Genomic DNA, 13,138 nt, shown 5'->3' on the forward strand with positions numbered 1-13,138 from the left:
TTGATGTAAGTAAAAGTTTGAGTTCAAATAGATAAAGAACCAAAAACTGGTGTGTTAGGCATACTATTTCTGCAGTATGTAACATCATTCACAATAGAGGAATTCATAGCCCAACTAAAGATTAAATGATATTCTCTCATTGGCATTACATGACAGATGAAAAATAAATGTGACAATGGGTCGTTTGTCTTTGCGATAAATGACTTTATTTCTATTTGATAATAATTGACTTTTCATGAAGATGTAGTAGCTATAGTGAGATAAAATATAATCATATTAGGAGAACGAATTTATCCCCAATATGTAGCACCCCAAACCCGGCCCAGAAGTTATGGCCGGATCCGGCATGCCACATCAAAACGTAAAAAAAATTTCCATTCTAAGTCCAGAAAATCGTACTTGATGTTCAAAAGATTAATTCATTAAGGGTTAAAGTAAAAGGAAGTCATGCACCGGTAGGAAACCGGAAAAGAGGTGGTGAGTCCATCGGATCGCTAAGTACCAAGCTCCTTCGGATCCAATCCTAGACATGCATACTTGCCATTGCCACACCTTAACGTCATGGATATTTCTAGGAAACCGATTTGATTAAGTCATTTTAGGAAAAGTGATTAATTTTGAAAATACTTTCATTACGGAAGCTTTGCTTGTTGTCGTGTTATTTTGAAATCAACTGTTGTTTTTGAAAACGCCCTAAAGCTATCCAATTTCAACAGTTAAAATAAATATTATCTATCTTAATAAAACATATAAAACCATCAAAAATAAATAAGCGGCCTTATTACATTTAAAAGCCCAAAACCTCAAACGTAATTAAAAAATGTCCAGTTCACGTAAGAAAATCAAACTTTCGAGCGGTGGCCACTCCGAATTCCCTCACGACTCCAAGCCCACTATGGTTGGGGATTTCTGCGTGGATGAAAATAAAAGGGTGAGTTTGGGAAACTCAGGTGTAAGGAAAACCCATTCAAAGCCCAAGTCACTCAAGCCTATTGGGCCTAAGCCCATTCAGTAATAGCAGTGGTATGGGCCGAGCCCTTTTCAGATTATAATAACCGGGCCTTAGCCCTTATTCAGATAATGAGATGACCCATAGGCCCATTTCAAAATACATGCAACATCAAGAAACATATGCAAGCCCATTTGGGTAATAGTGGTCTTGGTAAAAGCCCTTTTCAGACATAATAAACGGGCCTTAGCCCTTATTCAGATAATGTGATGGCCCATAGGCCCATTTCAAAATACATGCAACATCAAGAAACATATGCAAGCCCATTTGGGAGACTACTCAACCCACCAACCACTACACTCCACCGTACCAGCCATACACTCCATGTGGGAATAGCTCAACCCACCCAAATAACACTCCACATTCTGCGGCCTTTCTGCTCAGTTTCTGATAAAATTGAGGCAAAGCCTCCAAGACGTGGACAAGCCACTTTCAAGACTTCCTCCGTCAATATCCCAATCCCATGCATCGATAATAACAACATGGCATGCAAGAAATAACAACAATCAAACATGCATTTAGGTCAATTTAACCCTAGAGGTATTTCGATAATTTTGCACCTAGGGGTATAACAGTAATTTTCCATACATAGGGGTATTATAGTAATTTAGCTGCTTTTAGGGTTTTTCATGCATATTCCTACTTTTCACGTACTAACAGAATCACGTACCGAGGGTTCTTACCGAATTGGGGCCAACCCATCATTCCAATTTTGGCCCATTAAGCCCAAAAATATCGAGGCACGTAAATCATGCACTTTGCGTCCAAATTTTGCACTTACCAAAAACATTAATCGATTTACCTCACGAGCATTCGCACACATCAAATCTACAAAATACCGGTTTTCGGCATTTCGCTTTTCGACTTTTGTCGATCTAGACTAAGAAAGAGGTGTTAGTTACACACTGCTTATGACGATATCTTGACGAGATCCACACACTAACGCCTACAATTGGATTACTAACACGTTAATCTAACTATTCAAATACAAACTACATATTAACCCCTTACAATATTCGCCAACCACACCTACAGATCATTGTAAGCTTATAAGAAAACAATAAGCAACTCATTAACAAATTTTTGTCAATGTTTACCACATAATCATAATTTCACTGCAAGCTGTCTTCCTGAGCAACAGTCACTAAATCATTTATAAATGGAGCTACGAAACTCCAAATCAAGTTCCATTAATTTTCCTCGAAAATAGACTCATATATATTCTATCCATAAAATTTTCAGAATTTTTGGTTTAGCCAATCAATACCAGATTTTTCTCAAAGTTTCCCATGTTTCACTGTTTGACTAATCTGACCACTCTTCATTACGAATCAAATTTCTCATTGTACAGAATTCAAAATATGTTCTTGTTTATTTCATTAGAAACTAGACTCAATAAGCTTTAATTACATAATTTATTCAGCTTCTAATTCATCTGCCACAATTTATGGTGATTTTCCAAAGTCACGTTACTGCTGCTGTCCCAAGCAGATTTATTACCAAATCACTCTTTCATACACCTATCTTGCATGCATGTTATTTAAACATGTATATCACCAATCAATCATCACATATCTATGATTTTTACTTAAGCATAATCTCCATTTCATCATTTCAAAGCACAACATGTTAGCCGATTTTTCCCTTTAGCATCTAAGGCACATGCATGCTCATTTGTTTGGCTCAACTTCACATATCTTCCATTTTTCATCAAAAGAACATGAAACAAAAACCATTTCCTTCATTTTAATTCATGACCAAATGCTCACAACACAACTAAAAATCAAAATATATGTAATATCCTGATTTTGGGCCTAGTCGGAATAGTGGTTTCGTGACCACAAAATCCGATATAGAAATAATTATTTTATGATTATTTTAAGGTCTATGATATGATTGCATGATTGTGTGAAAATTCCGTGAAGAAATTTTATGCATAAAGTGCTTAATTTGAAATTTGGGACTAAATTGAATAAATTGCAAAACTTGTGTTCTAGAAGTATTTTGCATAAAATTGAATTAGATTATTAATTAGAGGTCCTTAAAGAGTAATTTTACCAATTTCTAAGTCTATGGACAAAATTGGACATGGATGGAATTTTGGAAAGTTTAGTAGTAAGGGCATTTTGGTCATTTAGGGTAAAATGAATTAAAATACAAAATTAAAAGCCAATTTTGCTCATCTTCAACCCCATGGCCGAATATAGCAAGGAGAAACCATGGCTAGGGTTTTCAAGCTTCCAAGCTCGATTGTAAGTTCGTTCTAGCCTCGTTTTTAATGATTTTTATGTTTTGGAGTCCCTAGCTCGATTTAGCTTATGCTAGCAATAATTTAACCTAGGGTTTATATTTGGAAAAATACCCATAGGTGAAATTTGTGTATTTTGGTGTTTTATGATAGAATATGAAGTTTTAAATTATGTTAGACAACTTGTGCTACTCGGTTTTAAGTGAAAACGAGCAAAAGGGCTTAATCGGTAAAAATACCTAATAGTCATAAGTACATGTTAGAGTGAGAATTTGATGTTGCCATAGAAGGAAAAATGATCAGCATGTCATAAAACATAAGAAAATAGGCTGAATTTTAATTTACGAGCTTTGGGGCAAAAGTGTAAATATGCAAAAGTTTAGGGGCAAAATTGTAATTTTTCCAAAATATGATTTTGGGTCAATTTGAATAATGTGAGTCCTAATTAGACTATATTTTAAATGATAGAGCAAGGAAAACTGAAATTGGGCTAAAATGGGGAAAATACCAAGTGGTGGACGAAATGGTAAAATAGCCATTTTAGCATACGAGGTAAGTTCATATGTAAATGTTGGTAACATAGTTATTATTTTAAATGTTTTAATGTTTTTAAATGATATGATAATTATTATGAAATATTATACTTGTGATAATTGTTTGATAATATGTCAAATTATGTGATATACTTGGAAAATATGAAATACTACCGAGTATCGGTATCGGCATTCCGTAGAAGATGGTTGAGACACATGATTGGGAAAAAGGTCCCGTTGAACCTCAGGAATGGATTAGGATACAAGTGACATGTCACTGGGATATTTGGGCATCCGAACTCGTTGAGTTGAGTCCGAGTTCACTTATGGATGCGAGCGTCCGAACTCGTTGAGTTGAGTCCGAGTTCGTGAGATGTAACTAGGCATCCGAACTCGTTGAGTTGAGTCCGAGTTCACTTATGGATGCGAACGCCCGAGCTCGTTGAGTTGAGTCCGAGTTCACTTATGGGCGGGTTACATGGTAGCTTGGCTACATATGTGGCACTTATGTGCAAACTTTCCATGTATCCGAATTATATTCCGATGTGTTCAACGGGTAAAGTTCTACTCAAATGGAGGAATACTCAAGATGAAAGGGACGTATTGGTAAGTGTTGTGAAATGGATAATTTGAACAGGTATGTACTTAACCCTCGGGTTGAAAACTCGATATAACAACAATATGGTAAGATGATAAATGAAAAGGTGATATGAATGTCTTGGTGATGATTATGCAAATGATGTTTTATATTTGCTTATATGGTTATGTTACTTGCTATTTGCATGTGAGCTTACTAAGCATTTATGCTTACTCCTCCTTTTCATTCCTTGTAGTGTTGACAAGCCAGCTCGAAATCGGAAACGGTCGGAGGCACGCCACACTATCCGTATACCATCTTGGCATAATGGCTTGTATATTTTGAGTATGGCATGTATAGCATTATAATCATTTTGTATATATGGTCTTATGATATGGTTATTGAGTGGTATGGAAATAGAAATGCTTGGTAATGATTAGCCATTGGAATGGCTAATCATGATCATATTTGGTATTATGTATGTCAAATTGCTAGCTAATCCATGGAAACCATGAAATAGGTAAAATTTACCATAAAATAGATTCAGACAGCAGCAGTAATGTGAGTTTAAAAAATCACTAAAAATAATAGAAATGGAATTAAATAATGAATAAGTTATGGAATCGAAGCTTGATGAGTCTATTTTCATATGGAATAAGCGAAACAGGTATATGAGCTATATTTTATGAGATGATTAAATTTTTGTGAAACAGGGCCAGAGCGATTTCTGGATCCCTGTTCTGACTTTGGAAATTCACCATAAATTTTACAAAGATAATTAGAAGTCACGCTTTATATGTACAGATTCCTTATTGAGTCTAGTTTTATTAGAGACAAACGGCATAGTCATTGAAGCTCTGTACAGGAGATATCTGATTCGTAATACACAGAGGTCAGAGTAGTTGAACCCTGAAACAGGGGAGACTTTAACTAATAAACTGTACTAATTGGCCCAACCAAAAATTCTAGAAAAAAATTAGTAGATATATATATGAGTCTAGTTTCAGGAAAAATTTACGGAATTGGATTTCGAGTTTCGTAACTCGAGATATGATTTTTAAAGCGACTGTGATGCAGTTAGCCAGCTTGTCTGGAAATTTTAAAATGAATTGTATGAGCTATTTAATTAATGAATTAAGTCCGTTAACACCTTGTGTTCGACTCCGACAACGGTATCGGGTATGGGGTGTTACAATATACTTCAAGAGTTAAGGTAGAATCAAGAAGAACTCATGAACCTCAAAATAGAAGCAAGGTACCAAGAACTTACCTTCAATTTTCCTCCTCTTAATGACCGAATACTCAAGAGCTTTCTCCTCTCCTTTCTCTTCTCTAACTTTCAGCTATGATGAACAAAGATGGACAAAACTTTGTTCTTTTCACCCTTTTCTTTTAATAAAACTTCATATTTCATCCATTTAATTCTTTAATACAAAAGACATGATATTCTTATCATGAAACATTTACCTAACCCATTATCATGAAACATTTACCTAACCCATTATCATGGAACATTTACCTAACCTATTATCATGAAACATTTACCTAACCCATTATCATGGAACATTTACCTAACCTATTATCAATTTGTATCAATTTGTACCATAAATTATGGATATCAAGTGTACATTTTGTCTACAACAACATGATGGCTGGCCACTTCATGTAAAATGGGAGGTTTGTCATGCAAATCCTCCTATTTTGCACTCCTATATATTTGGCCACTTCAATTTAGCCTATAGCATTTTCAAACATTTTCACATAGGTCCTATTTCATAATTTCACCCCCTTTTTCTTATGGAACAAAAATTAACTAAAATTGTCGGGTTCTATCTTAAGTTTGGGCTTTCTAAAGGCCCACTAACATAATTAAACCTATGCCAACATTCACAGAATTCCCGAAAATTGGGGCGTTACACAATAGATTAAGGATATCTTATAATGGTAACACACTTATGACAAGGTCATTGCACGAGCACTAATTAAATAACTTTCGTAATGATATGTAATTAGGGGGAGCTTAGTCACAATACTATAGTGGAATGACCTCGTGACTAAATGAGTTTATAATTAATAGGCGAAAAGATGAAACTTAATTATAGATCATTTGAAATGTAATTATATATGTCTAATTGGTTCCTCAATTAGCTCATTGAAATCATAAATGAATTACATCTAGAACTAAAAAGACATGGATGAATGAAAATTATGAAGTTAGAGAAATGGGTCACATTCATAAATGAATGTGTTTTCTCACTGAGTATAAAATTGACTAGAGAATTAGTTGGAGGTTTTCGAATTATTATTTAATTAATTACAGTTAAATAATTGTAGTTCGAAAACGAAATTAAATCAATTAGTCATTATAAATCTATTGAATATGAAAAATAAATATATTTTCTCATAGATTCTTTTATGGTAAAATCGTCATGACTTCAACGAAATTAGAATTGTATTGAAAATTATTTAATTAAGAAATTAATTTAGTTAATTAAATTAATTAATTAATTAGTATTTATTTTGGGAATAAAAAACAAATTTTGAGTTGAATTAAGTTATAAAGTGTTGGATCAAAAGTTTAGAAAACACATATAATTGGACCTAATATATGAGATCTAATTCCCTTCATTTTATGTGTGAAGGCCCCCACCTCTTCTAGTTAGATTAGGAGAATGCTTTTCTGTTAAATAAATATTATTTATGTTATATTTATTCAAGTAGAATTCTCTTATCTCTCCCTATAAATAGATCTATTAACAAGTTTTTACACACAAGTTGCATATATTGTTATATTGGCAAAAAATAGTGGTAAATTATTTTCCAACTATAAATTTTATTTTTTGAGAATTATAATTTTTATCGATTTTTATTTGAGAGAAATACTTTACTACTGAAAATAATTAAATTGTTTCTTATTCTATGTTTGATTCTTGTTGCTTGAGTCACATTCGACGCAATTCAGGATAGAAGATAATGGAAAAAGACATTTAGTTGAAAATTTTGAAACTATATAAATTCATCTCATACAAAACATAAGTATTTTCAAAAAAAATTTACTGCTATAAATATCACAAACCGACTCAAATTTCAAAAATTTTAAACTTCTTCTATGAGTAAAAACTGTTTTTTAAACCAAAATTGCTAACACATAAACTATATGAACATTGTATTGATCCTTAAAATTTCTTGTCCGTGAATTATGACCCAATTCCGACTTGTAATATCCTTCATAAAATTATTTTTAAGGTTATCGCCAATAGATTACAAGGTGTTCTTCCGTAATGTATTGATTGGGTGTATAGAGTGCTTTCATCCCTGGGAGAGTAATCTTGGATAATATTTTAATTGTTTGAGATGCTAGACTCTTATAGAAAAAAGAGAATCTACCTTTGCCTTGAAATTAGACACATGCAAAGCATATGATCTGGTGGAATGATCTTTTGTGGAGGCAATGTTGCACCAAGTGGGGTTTCTTGATTCCGTTGTTGATGTGATAATGCATTGCACTATTACGGTGACATACTCGGTTGTTCTTAATGGAAAGAGGGGGGAGATGTTCTTACCTACAAGAGGTCTTTGACAGGAAGACCCGTTGAGTCCCCATCGAGTCTTTATTTATTTTTGGTTTGTAGTGAAGGGTTCTCTATGTCTTTCAATTTAGGGAAAGAGGAAGGAAGAATCATGGGTACTCGTGTTTGTCATGGTGGACCAAGGTTAACTCGCTTTTTGCTTACGAGTTTTATAAGGCTACGGTGATAAGGGCATCGAATCTTAAGGATATCATAGAAGATTATCAACGTTGTTCAGGTCAAAGTGTGAATTTTGATAAAAGCCTTATTTATTTGAGTGAATGTTACCGATGACCTTCGGCTTCAGATAAAATTATTTTTCAGGTTCATACTGGAGCGTTATCCTCGACGGTTGGGAGGCAGAGAAGGGAGGCTTTTCAAAGATTGAAGGAGTGCATGCGCAGCAAAGTGGAGAGTTGGAGTGGCAGGCTGTTACCCCAAGGAGGTAAGGGAGTATTTATAAAGTCAGTTTTGCAGTCCATTCCCACGTATGTTTATGACTTGTTTTCTGTTACCGATTTTGCTCTACCGAGAGATGGAAAGAATTTTGAGCCGTTTTAGGTGGGCTAAATCTAGTCATAAAAAGAGCATGCATTGGTGCTCATGGGCTCAGCTTTGTGCATCAAAGGGAACGGGAGTTATGGGATTTCAAAATTTGGGGAAGTTTAATATTGCCATGTTGGCCAAGCAGAGGTGGAGGCTCTTGACTAATCCTAACTCTTTAGTGGCACTCATTTTAAAAGCTAAATATTACTCCTCTAAAGATTTTCTAAGGGCAGAGATGGGTGTGAACTCTACTTATACTTGGTGGAGTATTTGGAGCGCTCAGAGGGTATTAGAGGTGGGGCTCCGATGGAAGGTTGGTGATGGACGCTCCATCTCAATTTTGAATGATTGCTGGCTCCCAGGAGTAGGAAACTGCAGAATTCAATCTGATCAGATTAGTAATGAGTTCAATATGGTTTCTGATTTAATAGTCCCTAATGAGGGGAGATGGAATATACTGTTGGTGTGAAGTCTATTTTCGAAGGAAGAGGTCAAGAGAGTATTATGCATTTCAGTTGCTGCATCAGGGCAGGAAGATGTGCAAGTATGGAGTGGGGATAAACACTGGAATCTACTCGGTATGGAGTGGCTACAAGTTGATTGCATCAGATAATTTTGATCCTATTGCTTCTACTCTACAGGACCGGCGTATGAATTTCAATTACAAGGCCTTAAGGGCAATACAAATCCCACCAAAAATAAAGATTACTTGCTGGAGACTTCTTAGGAATTTTATTCCGATTATGGATAACTTCTACAATCTAAGGATTGCTTCAAGCCCGCTATGTCCAAGATGCCACCTATGTCCTGACTCCTGAGTCAAGTGTGCATGTAGTGAGGAATTGTTGTTTCACTCGCAATGTATGGGAGGAATTGAGTATTTCTTGGCCTGCACAGATGGACGATAGCGAGTTAGTTGATTGGTAGAGCTATCTTTTACAGTGGAGGGGGTCCAACATTAAACAGTACCTCTGTGTTAGAATATGGGCACTGTGGAATTCTAGAAACAAATTAGTTCATGAATCTATTACCCAATTATATGGAGTCGTTGTTTCCTTTGTGAGAGCGCATGTAGCAGAACTGCATATGATTGGCCAGGACCAAACGCTTGTAATAAGAACTCGGTCAGTAACATGGAAACCACCGGCGGATCCGTGCGTCAAAATCAATTTCGATGCAGCATTTCAAAAAGATAGACAAAAGTCCAGTTCAGGAATAATCATTCGAGATACAGGAGAGATTTTGGCAGCGTGGTTTCAAGTGAATGACCATGTACCTGATTATTTTGTGGTAGAAGGGCTGGCAGCGGTCCAAGCTCTACGCTTTGCTGAAGAACTGGGATTTCGAGATGGAGAGGACAGACCATGTGTGAGCGCGCTGATTAAAGATGGAAAGCAAATTGGAGCAGGATTTAGGTTGAGCTGTTACATGCAGCACAAGAGGGAAACAAATTAAGTGGCTCACTTGCTGGCCCAGGAGGGTCTTAGACGACAGTGTTCTGAGTTCTGGATAGAGGAGGTTCCAGGTATCGCCTCTGACAAACATGAATCGATGACTGTCTAAGATAAGGTTGTAGGAAACTAGTGGTGGGGCGGATCATTCATTATCTCTTTTGCTCTGGTGCTAAATTGGATCAAATTTTGAGTAGCAGCGAAGACGTTTTGGTCGATAAAGATGAAAAGAAAGAGAGAGTGGAAAGCTTTTCTTATTTCTTGTATGATCTATCTGATATGTAACTTAATTTTCAGCTGGCTATTCCTATAAAAATACATTCATCTCTGAATAGGGAACTTCAGGTGTTAGTTCCTATAAAAATACATTCATCTCTGAATAGGGAACTTCAGGTGTTAGTTATCTATTTTATTTCTGTTTCTTATATCCCTATTTTATCTCAAATTAATTAAATGGTATGATATTTAAATAATTTAATATAATAATACATCAATTTTAAATAATTAATATCAATTATTTGTAAGTTTGATGACATATAAAATATAAATTAATTTAATTTTTATATATTTTTTAAATAATTAATATAAATAAGAATATTTTGATAATATTTATTTTCTAATGCAAAACTAAAAATACCTTAAGTGAAACAACACTTTTGATGGTATATATATATATATATATATATATATATATTTACTATAAAAGTCAAATATTCTTTATTGTTTCTGGGATGAAACATTTTAGATTTCAACAACAATGCATTAAATTTCTTATATTTTGATAACCGCTTGTAAATGAAAAAACTAAGAAAATAGGAATAAATGGGCAAAGTAGGACATGATTGTTGCACTCTAGATGCATTTGTGAATAAAATTGATTGTTGGTTTGGATTTAACAAAATTATTTTGAAGATACAAAGTTTCTTCCTAATTGGTTTAAGTTTGAAATATTACATCATTTTAAATTGTATAAAATCTAAAGAAATGCACTGTTACAGGAACAAAACACTTTTGTTGGTAATGTAACTTCACCTATTTTTTCTAACTCAGTTATTTTGAATTATAATGAAGGGTTCTAAAATATAAAACAACCAATTCAACCAACCAAATCAATAGGTGAAAATTTGCTATATAATAAAATATTTTTACAAAATTAATAATTAAAACAATTGAATTTTTGGTTAAAAGTGTAAAGATAAGACATTAAAATTATGATTTTTGTGCTCGAATCCTATTAAATGTATTTTTTTATTTTGTATAATTTAAAATGGCAAAAATACACTCATAGTAACAGCTAGATTATGACACACCCACACACATGAGTGAAAAAATATATAATAAATATATTTGTAAAAAATAATACTTAAAATATATTAGACTTTGGTTAAAATGATAAAGTTAAAATATTAAAACATAGTAATATTTTGCAAATCCGTCAATTGTATTTTTCTAAATTTTACATAATTTAAAATGTTAAAATATCCTCATAAGAATGATACTTATTCTATTAAAAGAAGGGATTTTGATAATTACTTAATTAAATTAGAATTTGATTAATAAGTGACACCAACTCAGCAAACCTTTTAAATATAGTATAGATGCTAGTTATTTACTTATTTTTATAAAAGAGAGGGTTTTCAATAATTATTCAATTGAATTGAGATCAAGTTGGGTGACACTAGAAGTATTCATGAGTCAGACTGAGCCAAGTACAAGTCAGGTTTAAGCGGATATTAACATTTTTTATACTTACCCAAGTTAGGCCCAATCCAAAATATGAGCCTTAAATTTTGTCTAAACTTGTTCATTTTTGTAAATGGCTAACTCAAACTCGTTTTAGGCTTGTCCATATTATTTTTAACTTTTTTTAAAAATATTTTTATATATAGACATCTTAGTATTTTTTCAATATTTACATTATAAAGTTATATATTACTATAGATTTAGTTTTCATGTGTTATAAGTGTCATAATATAATATATTACAAATTCAGAAAATAGGTTAGACCAGGTTTAGCTCGGGTTTTGAATATTCGAGTTTGAACTCAACCCATATTATAAATGAGCCTTTTTTTTTTCAAATTATTTTTTAGACTTAATATTTTTACCTAAATCGTCTAAAATTCTAGGGAGACTTTTGAACTTGGTCTAGTAGGGAGGCCCATGAAGCAGTTTGGGTCTATCTCATTCAACTCTTTAAATATAGAATTTGATTATGGCACACCATAATGTGGTAAAAACAATTAAGTTAGAAGAGTAAATGTTTAGTGTCTTGGGTTTAAATTCCTTAAATTATATCTGGATTTTATATAAAAGATAAAAATTCTTTATATTAATATTTATTGTTCAATTAAAATGAGAGGTTTTTTTAATTTAACAACCGAGTTGATACCCAATTTTAGATGACATCAACTCGCTTAAAATCTTTACATATAATATAAATAAATTACTTACTTTTTTGCCTTAATAAAATTGTAAATTTTAATTTAAAACAAATTGTTTATGGAATTTGAAAAGTATGACTTTAAAAATTTTAATTAATTAGCTTTTAAATATATATTTGAAAATTTAATTAATTAAAATATTTAAATAGTCAAAATCAAAATTTCAAAATACAATTAAAAATTTAATTATTATAAAGGAGCATTATATACACTACTGATATTAGATAGTCTAAATAGTTAGATCTTTAACTACTTCAATTAAAATGTTGAGATGAACTTTTTTTAAAAACATTTTTCTAATGCAAAAAAATCTATGCTCAAGATAATTAAACATAGCAATAGGAAGATGACCATAGTTTGACTTAAAATTAGGGATAAAACAAGAAATTTTACTTTGGAGCCTAGGTTAAATTTTAAAAAATTGGAAGGACTAGAGCTAAAATTATGTGTTAAAATGAATTTAATTAAATTATTAATTTCTTGGAAGGGCCAAACGTAAGACCTTTTACTAGACCTAATTGCTGGATTCGAGTTACATAATACTACATTTATTATCGAAGCAACCTCAATCATTTAACATTCAATTTGAATCATTAAACAAGTAAATATAAGCATTATAAGTGATAAATTCAATATTTAACTATTTTTGAATTTTATACGAGTTTATCAATATTCTAATATTAACTCAAGATCAAAAAATGATCTAATTGTAAAAATTACAAAACATCTATTCGTCATTGTAACATGGAGAGATTCATCCTC

At 32.7% G+C, this 13,138-nt stretch overlaps 1 long non-coding RNA gene across 1 annotated transcript; it reads right to left on the reverse strand.

Annotated features, from left to right (window-relative positions):
• Window positions 1-9,034: 9,034 nt before the first annotated feature.
• Window positions 9,035-10,322, reverse strand: LOC128282356 (uncharacterized). The gene is made up of 2 exons (XR_008272613.1): window positions 9,514-10,322; window positions 9,035-9,371 (listed from the first exon to the last, which is right to left on the reverse strand). It is a non-coding gene; the product is annotated as an uncharacterized LOC128282356 (long non-coding RNA).
• Window positions 10,323-13,138: the final 2,816 nt, after the last annotated feature.

The sequence above is a fragment of the Gossypium arboreum genome, chromosome 10, assembly GCF_025698485.1.
Source record: "Gossypium arboreum isolate Shixiya-1 chromosome 10, ASM2569848v2, whole genome shotgun sequence".
Classification (NCBI taxonomy): Eukaryota; Viridiplantae; Streptophyta; class Magnoliopsida; order Malvales; family Malvaceae; genus Gossypium; species Gossypium arboreum.